The sequence below is a fragment of the Amphiura filiformis genome, unplaced genomic scaffold, assembly GCF_039555335.1.
Source record: "Amphiura filiformis unplaced genomic scaffold, Afil_fr2py scaffold_242, whole genome shotgun sequence".
Lineage (NCBI taxonomy): Eukaryota > Metazoa > Echinodermata > Ophiuroidea > Amphilepidida > Amphiuridae > Amphiura > Amphiura filiformis.
The window spans coordinates 63,386-76,727 of NW_027305706.1; the positions used below are offsets into that span (position 1 = coordinate 63,386).

Consider the following 13,342-nt stretch of genomic DNA (forward strand, 5'->3'; position numbering starts at 1 on the left):
GGTGTCGCAGAAAAAATGCATTTTTGACCTATTTTGGTCAATTTACGCGAAAACTAGGTCCGGTACCCCCAATTTTTTGTGCGCGATTTTATAGAGCTTTTTCTTTTTCATAACATATATAAAATTAAAAAAATTTTGTCTCGACAATTTTTTAATACAACGCAAAAGGTGATATATTTTGGGCAAATTGCTGATTTTGCCATTGAAGTGTACAGAGATTTTTGGAAATGTACACCTCTTTTAAAACGGCTGTAGCTCAAAAGTGAGGTCCGGCACCCCCTGTTTTTTTTACAGATTTATTATCTACACATATCAATGTACAAAATATGTCAATTTAAAAAAATTTGGTCGATAGGTTTAGTAACGACGGTAAAACCTTAAGCAACGTCGGGCCCGGTTAGTACTTGGATGGGAGACCGCTTGGGAATACCGGGTGCTGTAGACTTTTGCATTCAAATTCTTCTTTTTTATTTTTGCTCGTGTTTATGTTTGTTTCCTCTGTCGCCTGTGATGTAATTTTTCCCTCTACAAAGCGACTTTGTTCAAAATATGATATTTTTTCTCAATTTCTGGAGCGTACATCTAGTGTACAACAATTCAAAAATAGCTATCCAAACGCCACCACATAGCACTAACATTGAGTCGATCGTGGTCAGCTGCTGAATGGGAGACCAACAACTTTTGTGTAATTCATATTATGATATGAGGTAAAACAAATAGGCCTAAGCGCTGTACTGTTGCCTAGCTATCGTAAAAATGCCAAAAAATACAGCTGTGAATCGCGAAATTCAATCAAAGTAACATATTCGCAGCTGAAACTTTATGATAATTTGCAATCATAATCAATACAACCAAATCATCATACTGATACTTACTGCTTTTATGGAGTAGGTCTACGGCGCGGTAGGAAGACCGACAGCAGCACGGACAAGAGAGGTGATTCGCATCTCGGGCATTTGCAAGTAGAAATTCCACCTTATCGCAAAATAGAATGATAGACACATTTTCTTTTTGGCAAATTAAAGACGTAATTCGGTGACAGCCAAACCTCGGTATCATCAGAACTCAGTTTTGCAAGCAACTGAACAGAACAAATTGCAGAAGTTTCAAAACACGTGTTGTATTGGACAACACGAAGTCAATGCAATTCAGGCTGCAAAATGAACAAAACAAAACATCGCATGTTGACCTTAATTTGTGTTATCCGTGCTTCTGCAAAATAAAAAATATAACGTGTTGTGTTTGTTTCTTTGTTTGTTTGTGTGTGTCAACATGGGTAGGCCTATGTTAAAAGGGTATTGGCGTTACGAGTTGCATTTTTATACTTTTAAAATTTTGTATTGTTTAGAGATTTCCCTACCTAAATTAAAATTTTGTGCGTGAGTGATTGTTTTTGTGTATCCTGGATGTCCATCCTTGATCCTCATTTCTTTACACTACACTAGTCAATGTTAGCATCTGCAATTCTATACTATAGCGCAGTCACATCCTTGATCTTCAAAACTTCATTTGAGCAAGTCACATCCTTGATCTTCAAAACTTTATTTGAGCCAAGTCACAGCCTTGATCCTCATTTCTTAGTCAATGTTATCATCTGCGATTTCATACCGGGGGTAGGCCCACTATACATCCTTGATCCTCATATTTTTATTTGAGGCCCGTGACATCCTTGATCCTCATTTCTTTACACTACACTAGCCGATGTTTGCTATCTACTGAAGATAGCTCGAACCAAGTAAATCGGTTGCATTTAAGGTTTCGCGCAAGATTTGAAAAGACGACCAGTTTACCTTGTGACTGTGACACTGAATTTGGTAAACTTACGCGAACCGGACGTGCAACCCGTGATTTGGTGTAGTTCCTAAAAATGAAAAGACTAGAATCTCATCAGCACAATTTGAATAAAGTTAGTTGTATAAGATTCACCAAGAGCAAAAAGTGTTGCACAATAATTTGGCTACAATTATAGAAGGTTTGAAAGAAAAGTGAGCAAGCATTCTGACACAGTCAACGCTAAACTATTATAAGTAAGCTAAAATCGGTGTTTCAAATGTCTACGGCCATACCACGTTGAATACACCGGTTCTCGTCCGAACTCCGAAGTTAAGCAACGTCGGGCCCGGTTAGTACTTGGATGGGAGACCGCTTGGGAATACCGGGTGCTGTAGACTTTTGTATTCAAATTCTTCTTTTTTTTATTTTTGCTCGTGTTTATGTTTGTTTCCTCTGTCGCCTGTGATGTAATTTTTATCTCTACAAAGCGACTTTGTTCAAAATATGATATTTTTTCTCAATTTCTGGAGCGTACATCTAGTGTACAACAATTCAAAAATAGCTATCCAAACGCCACCACATAGCACTAACATTGAGTCGATCGTGGTCAGCTGCTGAATGGGAGACCAACAACTTTTAGTGTAATTCATATTATGATATGAGGTAAAACAAATAGGCCTAAGCGCTGTACTGTTGCCTAGCTATCGTAAAAAATGCCAACAAATACAGCTGTGAATCGCGAAATTCAATCAAAGTAACATATTCGCAGCTGAAACTTTATGATAATTTGCAATCATAATCAATACAACCAAATCATCATACTGATACTTACTGCTTTTATGGAGTAGGTCTACGGCGCGGTAGGAAGACTGACAGCAGCACGGACAAGAGAGGTGATTCGCATCTCGGGCATTTGAAAGTAGATATTCCACCTTATCACAAAATAGAATGATAGACACATTTTCTTTTTGGCAAATTAAAGACGTAATTCGGTGACAGCCAAACCTCGGTATCATCAGAACTCAGTTTTGCAAGCAACTGAACAGAACAAATTGCAGAAGTTTCAAAACACGTGTTGTATTGGACAACACGAAGTCAATGCAATTCAGGCTGCAAAATGAACAAAACAAAACATCGCATGTTGACCTTAATTTGTGTTATCCGTGCTTCTGCAAAATAAAAAATATAACGTGTTGTGTTTGTTTCTTTGTTTGTTTGTGTGTGTCAACATGGGTAGGCCTATGTTAAAAGGGTATTGGTGTTACGAGTTGCATTTTTTATACTTTTTAAAATTTTGTATTGTTTAGAGATTTCCCTACCTAAATTAAAATTTTGTGCGTGAGTGATTGTTTTTGTGTATCCTGGATGTCCATCCTTGATCCTCATTTCTTTACACTACACTAGTCAATGTTAGCATCTGCAATTCTATACTATAGCGCAGTCACATCCTTGATCTTCAAAACTTCATTTGAGCAAGTCACATCCTTGATCTTCAAAACTTTATTTGAGCCAAGTCACAGCCTTGATCCTCATTTCTTTATAGGCCTACTACACTAGTCAATGTTAGCACCCGCAATTCTATACTATTATATGGCACAGTCACATCCTTGATCTTCAAAACTTGATTTGAGCCAAGTCACAAAGTCACATCCTTGATCCTCATTTCTTTATACTACACTAGTCAATGGTAGCATCTGCAATTCTATACTATAGGGCAGTTTCATCATTGATCTTCAAAACTTGATTTGAGCCAAGTCACATCCTTGATCTTCATTTCTTTATATACTTAGCACCTGTAATTCTATACTATACCGCGACCACATCCTTGATCTTCAAAACTTGATTTGAGCAAAGTCACAGCCTTGATCCTCATTTCTTAGTCAATGTAATTATTATCTGCGATTTCATACCGGGGGTAGGCCCACTATACATCCTTGATCCTCATATTTTTATTTGAGGCCCGTGACATCCTTGATCCTCATTTCTTTACACTACATTAGCCGATGTTTGCTATCTACTGAAGATAGCTCGAACCAAGTAAATCGGTTGCATTTAAGGTTTCGCGCAAGATTTGAAAAGACGACCAGTTTACCTTGTGACTGTGACACTGAATTTGGTAAACTTACGCGAACCGGACGTGCAACCCGTGATTTGGTGTAGTTCTTAAAAATGAAAAGACTAGAATCTCATCAGCACAATTTGAATAAAGTTAGTTGTATAAGATTCACCAAGAGCAAAAAGTGTTGCACAATAATATGGCTACAATTATAGAAGGTTTGAAAGAAAAGTGAGCAAGCATTCTGACACAGTCAACGCTAAACTATTATAAGTAAGCTAAAATCGGTGTTTCAAATGTCTACGGCCATACCACGTTGAATACACCGGTTCTCGTCCGAACTCCGAAGTTAAGCAACGTCGGGCCCGGTTAGTACTTGGATGGGAGACCGCTTGGGAATACCGGGTGCTGTAGACTTTTGCATTCAAATTCTTCTTTTTTTTATTTTTGCTCGTGTTTATGTTTGTTTCCTCTGTCGCCTGTGATGTAATTTTTCTCTCTACAAAGCGACTTTGTTCAAAATATGATATTTTTTCTCAATTTCTGGAGCGTACATCTAGTGTACAACAATTCAAAAATAGCTATCCAAACGCCACCACATAGCACTAACATTGAGTCGATCGTGGTCAGCTGCTGAATGGGAGACCAACAACTTTTTGTGTAATAGGCCTAAGCGCTGTACTGTTTCATTTCATTTCATTTCATTTTATTTGCCAGATAAAAAACATTAAACATACAGTAAAACACATACAATGATTGCACAATATTAAAAGTATATAACATTTTCAATTGACCTGCAATTAACATGAGTTATTTTCATATAGTTATTAAAAGGCAAGACTCCAGTCCATGATGAGGAATCCAAGACTCCCTCGGTGTGCAAAAACAGGAGAACAAGACACAGAGCCTCTGGCAGGGATAGCCAAGAGTAACAAAAGTCACTTTCAAAGTGGCTAAACCTAAAAACTCTGCAAAAACAACACATCAAAACAGAGATCACACCGAAGGAGACAGGATTTCTCCCCATGAACTAGAGTGGGGTAAATGAATAAACTAAACATATTACATAAGAAACACTCTATAAAAATCAATTCCAGCTGAGATTTTTGAAGTGCTCTTTGGAATTTGTTAAAAACCCATTTAAACTGAAAAGAAGTTGATTACGGAGATCTTGAGGAAGTTGATCAAAAAATGCAGGAAATCTGTTGAAAACAGTGAATTTAAAACCATCTGTGCGAGCATAGGTGTGACTAAATTTTAAATTCTCGTTGTGGCGGGGATTCACTGAGATAAACTTAAAGGGATTGATATCATACCTCCCATACAAACATTTTGAAACAAAAGACAAGGCAAGGTAAATATATCTGTTACGCATTGAAGATAAACCAAGCACTTCTAATCTGAAATTGTAACTAAGCTCCCCCGGGGAGCAGGAACACAAACACGAGCCAGAAGTTTTGAGTTTTTCAAGTGATTTTAAATGACCAATTTGGTAAGGGAGCCACCCTGGTATTCCGTATTCCAAGATGGGTCTACATAAGGTGGAAAATAATCTGACGAGAATATCTGGATCGTTACAACGGACCAGCCGCCTAATAAAACCAAAGAGTCTTGAAGCTCTTGAAGTAACATACTTGACATGATCACCCCATTTCATATTAGAGGAAATTAAAACACCAAGGTATTTATAACTTTGGACTACATCAATGGGCTTATTAAGAATGACATACGATGGGACCTGTCGACCAGCAACATTTCTCCTAGATAACCTCATGACCTTACATTTGTCTGGGTTTAAAGCCATCTTATTAATATTGCACCAGCTAACAATTTCATTTAAATCATTTTGAATGATATTGACGTCATCTTCCGAGTATAGAGGCCTATAAAGGAGGGTGTCATCTGCATATTGTGGAAGAGGAGACTGAACAAAATTTGGAAGATCTAAAACAAAAAGATTAAACAAAAGAGGACCCAGCACAGACCCTTGTGGGACCCCTGATTTAACAGGGACCCACTCAGAGGATGCCCCTCTGAACTGAACACATTGGTAACGATTTAAAAGAAAGGAGGCGATCCAGTGCCAAAGCGGACCACAAATGCCATACAGATGAAGCTTCCTTAAAAGAATAGAATGACTGACCTTGTCAAAGGCCTTACTCCAGTCAAGAAAGATGACGTCAACATCAGGGGGAGATCGTTTATCAAGAATTTGGGACCAGTGATGGCAAACCGTAGTCAGGAGAGTGGTACAAGAGCGACCGGATATAAAACCGTGTTGTTGAGGAGAGATGAGCCCGCTCGTGTACATATACTCAACAACATTCCTTGTAACAACCCTTTCCAACAGCTTGCCAACCACGGAGCACAAAGATATCGGTCTATAGTTTTCAATGCTACTAATGTTACCAGATTTGTGTATTGGGATGGGACGACATTTGCTCTTTTCCAGTCATCAGGGATTTTACCCTCACAGAGGGAAATATTAAAAAGCAATGAAAGAGGAAATGCAACCTGGGCTGCAGTATGCTTAAGCATGGTGGATGTTATACCATCAGGCCCAGGTGCTTTGCCATTTTTTAAAGACCGGATAAGTTTAAAAATCTCATGTGAATTAGTGGAAACATTGGTCAAAAAAGAAGAACGTTGATGACCCTCACACCAAGTATCCAAAAGGTCAGGGTCATCTGAAGTAGTGAAATTTGAGGCAAAAAATCATTGAACGCATTTGCAATGACAGTAGCATCAGTAATACAAGAATCATTTACTTTAAAAGATGTCGCACTGGGTTTGGCCTTTGAGGCACGAACAAAAGACCAAAACTTTTTGCCATGACCAGAATTATCAGAAGCTATATCAACAACATAGGAGTGATACTCTTTTTTGAGGAGAGTTTTCATACGATTTCTACACTTCTTATATTTGTTCCATTTTTCAATGTTGTCAGGAGATTTCCTACTGGCTTTATATAAGCGCTGTTTCCTTCTGGCAAGTTTTAAAATTTCATCTGTAACCCAGGGTTTCTTAACACGTCTTCTAGATTTTTTGCTGGGGATAAACTTATGAATGCACTCGAGATATCTATCCTTAAACATGCACCAGGCATCATCAATACTCTTATCGTGGAGCAGCTCATGCCAGTTGGTAGAATCAAGCTCACCACAGAGACCAGTGAAATCTGCCCTTGAATACAGAAGAAAAGTGCCAGGAGGAATTGTTTGCTTAGGCGCAGACAAATTTAATTTAAAAGCAATACCAGCGTGGTCACTACCACCCATCCCTTGGTGAGGGTAAACTTCATTCATGGAACTTGTGTTGTTTGTATACAAATGATCAATAAGTGTTCCATCAAGACTATCTTCAGAATATCTGCGAGTTACAAAAGTGATAAGTTGAGACATATTTAAAATATCAAGTGTTTCAATAAGTGAATTATACAGTCTTGTGTCACCATCACAAAAAGTTTTGGATGACGGTTGGTAATGAGGTGCGTTTACATTAAAGTCCCCAACTAGAATTACAGTAACATAAGAATTTATTTTTGTTAAGATGAGTTCTAAACATTCATTCCATTCAGGTGAGCAAAAAAGAAAGAACTGTCTGGTTTCTTGGGGCAATACAGGCTACCATACAAATTGCCTAGCTATCGTAAAAGCTGTTGCCTAGCTATCGTAAAAAATGCCAAAAAATACAGCTGTGAATCGCGAAATTCAATCAAAGTAACATATTCGCAGCTGAAACTTTATGATAATTTGCAATCATAATCAATACAACCAAATCATCATACTGATACTTACTGCTTTTATGGAGTAGGTCTACGGCGCGGTAGGAAGCTTAGACCGACAGCAGCACGGACAAGAGAGGTGATTCGCATCTCGGGCATTTGCAAGTAGATATTCCACCTTATCACAAAATAGAATGATAGACACATTTTCTTTTTGGCAAATTAAAGACGTAATTCGGTGACAGCCAAACCTCGGTATCATCAGAACTCAGTTTTGCAAGCAACTGAACAGAACAAATTGCAGAAGTTTCAAAACACGTGTTGACAAGCTGAAGCAGCTGTAGGCGATTGTTTTGATTGTCGTTAAGCGAAATGCGTATCATTGTCACATGTGTAATGCAAACGCGTAAACTTAAATCATTGTTTCACGCGCATACCGCGCGCGCCCTAGCGTCGACGCGCTTGACGTTGCGAGCTCACATGCGTGTATTGGACAACACGAAGTCAATGCAATTCAGGCTGCAAAATGAACAAAACAAAACATCGCATGTTGACCTTAATTTGTGTTATCCGTGCTTCTGCAAAATAAAAAATATAACGTGTTGTGTTTGTTTCTTTGTTTGTTTGTGTGTGTGTGTCAACATGGGTAGGCCTATGTTAAAAGGGTATTGGTGTTACGAGTTGCATTTTTTATACTTTTAAAATTTTGTATTGTTTAGAGATTTCCCTACCTAAATTAAAATTTTGTGCGTGAGTGATTGTTTTTGTGTATCCTGGATGTCCATCCTTGATCCTCATTTCTTTACACTACACTAGTCAATGTTAGCATCTGCAATTCTATACTATAGCGCAGTCACATCCTTGATCTTCAAAACTTCATTTGAGCAAGTCACATCCTTGATCTTCAAAACTTTATTTGAGCCAAGTCACAGCCTTGATCCTCATTTCTTTATAGGCCTACTACACTAGTCAATGTTAGCACCCGCAATTCTATACTATTATATAGCACAGTCACATCCTTGATCTTCAAAACTTGATTTGAGCCAAGTCACAAAGTCACATCCTTGATCCTCATTTCTTTATACTACACTAGTCAATGGTAGCATCTGCAATTCTATACTATAGGGCAGTTTCATCATTGATCTTCAAAACTTGATTTGAGCCAAGTCACATCCTTGATCTTCATTTCTTTATATACTTAGCACCTGTAATTCTATACTATACCGCGACCACATCCTTGATATTCAAAACTTGATTTGAGCAAAGTCACAGCCTTGATCCTCATTTCTTAGTCAATGTAATTATCATCTGCGATTTCATACCGGGGGTAGGCCCACTATACATCCTTGATCCTCATATTTTTATTTGAGGCCCGTGACATCCTTGATCCTCATTTCTTTACACTACACTAGCCGATGTTTGCTATCTACTGAAGATAGCTCGAACCAAGTAAATCGGTTGCATTTAAGGTTTCGCGCAAGATTTGAAAAGACGACCAGTTTACCTTGTGACTGTGACACTGAATTTGGTAAACTTACGCGAACCGGACGTGCAACCCGTGATTTGGTGTAGTTCCTAAAAATGAAAAGACTAGAATCTCATCAGCACAATTTGAATAAAGTTAGTTGTATAAGATTCACCAAGAGCAAAAAGTGTTGCACAATAATTTGGCTACAATTATAGAAGGTTTGAAAGAAAAGTGAGCAAGCATTCTGACACAGTCAACGCTAAACTATTATAAGTAAGCTAAAATCGGTGTTTCAAATGTCTACGGCCATACCACGTTGAATACACCGGTTCTCGTCCGAACTCCGAAGTTAAGCAACGTCGGGCCCGGTTAGTACTTGGATGGGAGACCGCTTGGGAATACCGGGTGCTGTAGACTTTGCATTCAAATTCTTCTTTTTATTTTTGCTCGTGTTTATGTTTGTTTCCTCTGTCGCCTGTGATGTAATTTTTCTCTCTACAAAGCGACTTTGTTCAAAATATGATATTTTTTCTCAATTTCTGGAGCGTATATCTAGTGTACAACAATTCAAAAATAGCTATCCAAACGCCACCACATAGCACTAACATTGAGTCGATCGTGGTCAGCTGCTGAATGGGAGACCAACAACTTTTTGTGTAATTCATATTATGATATGAGGTAAAACAAATAGGCCTAAGCGCTGTACTGTTGCCTAGCTATCGTAAAAATGCCAAAAATACAGCTGTGAATCGCGAAATTCAATCAAAGTAACATATTCGCAGCTGAAACTTTATGATAATTTGCAATCATAATCAATACAACCAAATCATCATACTGATACTTACTGCTTTTATGGAGTAGGTCTACGGCGCGGTAGGAAGACCGACAGCAGCACGGACAAGAGAGGTGATTCGCATCTCGGGCATTTGCAAGTAGATATTCCACCTTATCACAAAATAGAATGATAGACACATTTTCTTTTTGGCAAATTAAAGACGTAATTCGGTGACAGCCAAACCTCGGTATCATCAGAACTCAGTTTTGCAATCAAACGAACAGAACAAATTGCAGAAGTTTCAAAACACGTGTTGACAAGCTGAAGCAGCTGTACGCGATTGTTTTGATTGTCGTTAAGGTTTTACCGTCGTCACCCGATTTGAGTTGACTATTGCGCCTGTTTTCAACGCGTGCGTACTCCGCGTCGTGCACGGCGTTGCGTTGCAGACATCGCAGAGAACGATGCGTGTTGTGCGTGTCAATGCTATTTTTACGCACCGGCGATAACTATGGCCACAAAATAAAGAAAACAATGTTTGCTGAGCGCAAACAAAAATGGCCGCTTCTAATATATCATAATTGGCCAAACGTTTTTCTACACCAAAAAAGTTTTCCTCTCGGTAAACGGCACTAAGCATGCTAAGTAGGCCTATGCCTATAATAATTGTAGGCCTATTATAGTCAAACACTTCCGCCCATGGTGTCAAACGCTTCGCTTTAACATGTTTAATAAAATAATCCTCTTTTGGTCATTCGAGTCAGGTGAACATAAAACTGAAAATTCTCACTTTGTGTAACTTAATAACTCTTTGGCCCAATATCTTTGCAAAATGGCAGTCTTTCTTACACCTGTTTGTGACCAAAATACACCAAATTAGAATTAGGCTAAGAATTTTAAGGCTTGATTTATAAGTCTTTTCTAGTCGACATCATCATAATGGTTCCTATTTAATATAGACACTTCTTAGCCTAAGAAGTATCTTAGGTAACTTTTTTTTACAGTGAAAACTTTCCTACGTAAACAGGCAATTCCTTTTTTGTGGCCATATGCGTAAACGAACGCTGATCCGGCATCAGATCGCGCTTGTATACCAACGCGTTGGTACGCACCAAAATATCCATGTACGCAATTAACTACGCATGGTGTCGCAGAAAAAATGCTTTTTTGACCTATTTTGGTCAATTTACGCGAAAACAAGGTCCGGTACCCCCAATTTTTTTTGCGCGATTTTACAGAGCTTTTTCTTTTTCATAACATATATAAAATTTAAAAAATTTTGTCTCGACAATTTTTTTATACAACGCAAAAGGTGGTATATTTTGGGCAAATTGCTGATTTTGCCATTGAAGTGTACAGAGATTTTTGGAAATGTACACCTCTTTTAAAACGGCTGTAGCTCAAAAGTGAGGTCCGGCACCCCCTGTTTTTTTTCGTGATTTATTATCTACACATATTAATGTACAAAATGTGTCAATTTAAAAAAATTTGGTCGATAGGTTTAGTAACGACGGTAAAACCTTAAGCGAAATGCGTATCATTGTCACATGTGTAATGCGTACGCGTAAACTTAAATCATTGTTTCACGCGCATACCGCGCCCTAGCGTCGATGCGCTTGACGTTGCAAGCTCACATGCGTGTATTCATAGACATACCACCTAGACCTATTACTGCCCATCCCTTACCACAGCGGGAGGTGAAGCCCCGTATCCAAGGTGATTTTGGTCGGGTGGTCGGACGCGGAGAAATAAGCGTTCATGTCTGGAGAGAAAGACGCGTTCATTTGCGTGATTATCGCTCGCGTCAAATGCGACATGTTCCGTAGACGCGAACATATCTGCTTGCTTGCGTCGACGCGTCCGGTTATGCGTCCTTGCCAAAGTCGTTGCTAAACAGTGTCGGCATCACTACGCGAACCAAAGTTATAGGTCTAGGTTCTTGTTTGTCTGGGCGTGTATTGGACAACACGAAGTCAATGCAATTCAGGCTGCAAAATGAACAAAACAAAACATCGCATGTTGACCTTAATTTGTGTTATCCGTGCTTCTGCAAAATAAAAAATATAACGTGTTGTGTTTGTTTCTTTGTTTGTTTGTGTGTCAACATGGGTAGGCCTATGTTAAAAGGGTATTGGTGTTACGAGTTGCATTTTTTATACTTTTTAAAATTTTGTATTGTTTAGAGATTTCCCTACCTAAATTAAAATTTTGTGCGTGAGTGATTGTTTTTGTGTATCCTGGATGTCCATCCTTGATCCTCATTTCTTTACACTACACTAGTCAATGTTAGCATCTGCAATTCTATACTATAGCGCAGTCACATCCTTGATCTTCAAAACTTCATTTGAGCAAGTCACATCCTTGATCTTCAAAACTTTATTTGAGCCAAGTCACAGCCTTGATCCTCATTTCTTTATACTACACTAGTCAATGTTAGCACCCGCAATTCTATACTATTATATAGCACAGTCACATCCTTGATCTTCAAAACTTGATTTGAGCCAAGTCACAAAGTCACATCCTTGATCCTCGTTTCTTTATACTACACTAGTCAATGGTAGCATCTGCAATTCTATACTATAGGGCAGTTTCATCATTGATCTTCAAAACTTGATTTGAGCCAAGTCACATCCTTGATCTTCATTTCTTTATATACTTAGCACCTGTAATTCTATACTATACCGCGACCACATCCTTGATCTTCAAAACTTGATTTGAGCAAAGTCACAGCCTTGATCCTCATTTCTTAGTCAATGTTATCATCTGCGATTTCATACCGGGGGTAGGCCCACTATACATCCTTGATCCTCATATTTTTATTTGAGGCCCGTGACATCCTTGATCCTCATTTCTTTACACTACACTAGCCGATGTTTGCTATCTACTGAAGATAGCTCGAACCAAGTAAATCGGTTGCATTTAAGGTTTCGCGCAAGATTTGAAAAGACGACCAGTTTACCTTGTGACTGTGACACTGAATTTGGTAAACTTACGCGAACCGGACGTGCAACCCGTGATTTGGTGTAGTTCCTAAAATGAAAAGACTAGAATCTCATCAGCACAATTTGAATAAAGTTAGTTGTATAAGATTCACCAAGAGCATAAAGTGTTGCACAATAATTTGGCTACAATTATAGAAGGTTTGAAAGAAAAGTAAGCAAGCATTCTGACACAGTCAACGCTAAACTATTATAAGTAAGCTAAAATCGGTGTTTCATATGTCTACGGCCATACCACGTTGAATACACCGGTTCTCGTCCGAACTCCGAAGTTAAGCAACGTCGGGCCCGGTTAGTACTTGGATGGGAGACCGCTTGGGAATACCGGGTGCTGTAGACTTTGCATTCAAATTCTTCTTTTTTATTTTTGCTCGTGTTTATGTTTGTTTCCTCTGTCGCCTGTGATGTAATTTTTCTCTCTACAAAGCGACTTTGTTCAAAATATGATATTTTTCTCAATTTCTGGAGCGTACATCTAGTGTACAACAATTCAAAAATAGCTATCCAAACGCCACCACATAGCACTAACATTGAGTCGATCGTGGTC

At 38.6% G+C, this 13,342-nt stretch overlaps 4 non-coding genes across 4 annotated transcripts; all 4 read left to right on the forward strand.

Annotated features, from left to right (window-relative positions):
- The first annotated feature begins 2,052 nt into the window (after positions 1–2,052).
- LOC140145388 (5S ribosomal RNA) lies at positions 2,053–2,171 on the forward strand. The gene has a single exon (XR_011858037.1). It is a non-coding gene; the product is annotated as a 5S ribosomal RNA (ribosomal RNA).
- A 1,956-nt stretch (positions 2,172–4,127) lies between these two features.
- LOC140145390 (5S ribosomal RNA) lies at positions 4,128–4,246 on the forward strand. Its single transcript, XR_011858039.1, has one exon. It is a non-coding gene; the product is annotated as a 5S ribosomal RNA (ribosomal RNA).
- A 5,073-nt stretch (positions 4,247–9,319) lies between these two features.
- Positions 9,320–9,438, forward strand: LOC140145391 (5S ribosomal RNA). The gene has a single exon (XR_011858040.1). It is a non-coding gene; the product is annotated as a 5S ribosomal RNA (ribosomal RNA).
- Positions 9,439–13,016: 3,578 nt separating this feature from the next.
- LOC140145393 (5S ribosomal RNA) lies at positions 13,017–13,135 on the forward strand. The gene has a single exon (XR_011858041.1). It is a non-coding gene; the product is annotated as a 5S ribosomal RNA (ribosomal RNA).
- Positions 13,136–13,342: the final 207 nt, after the last annotated feature.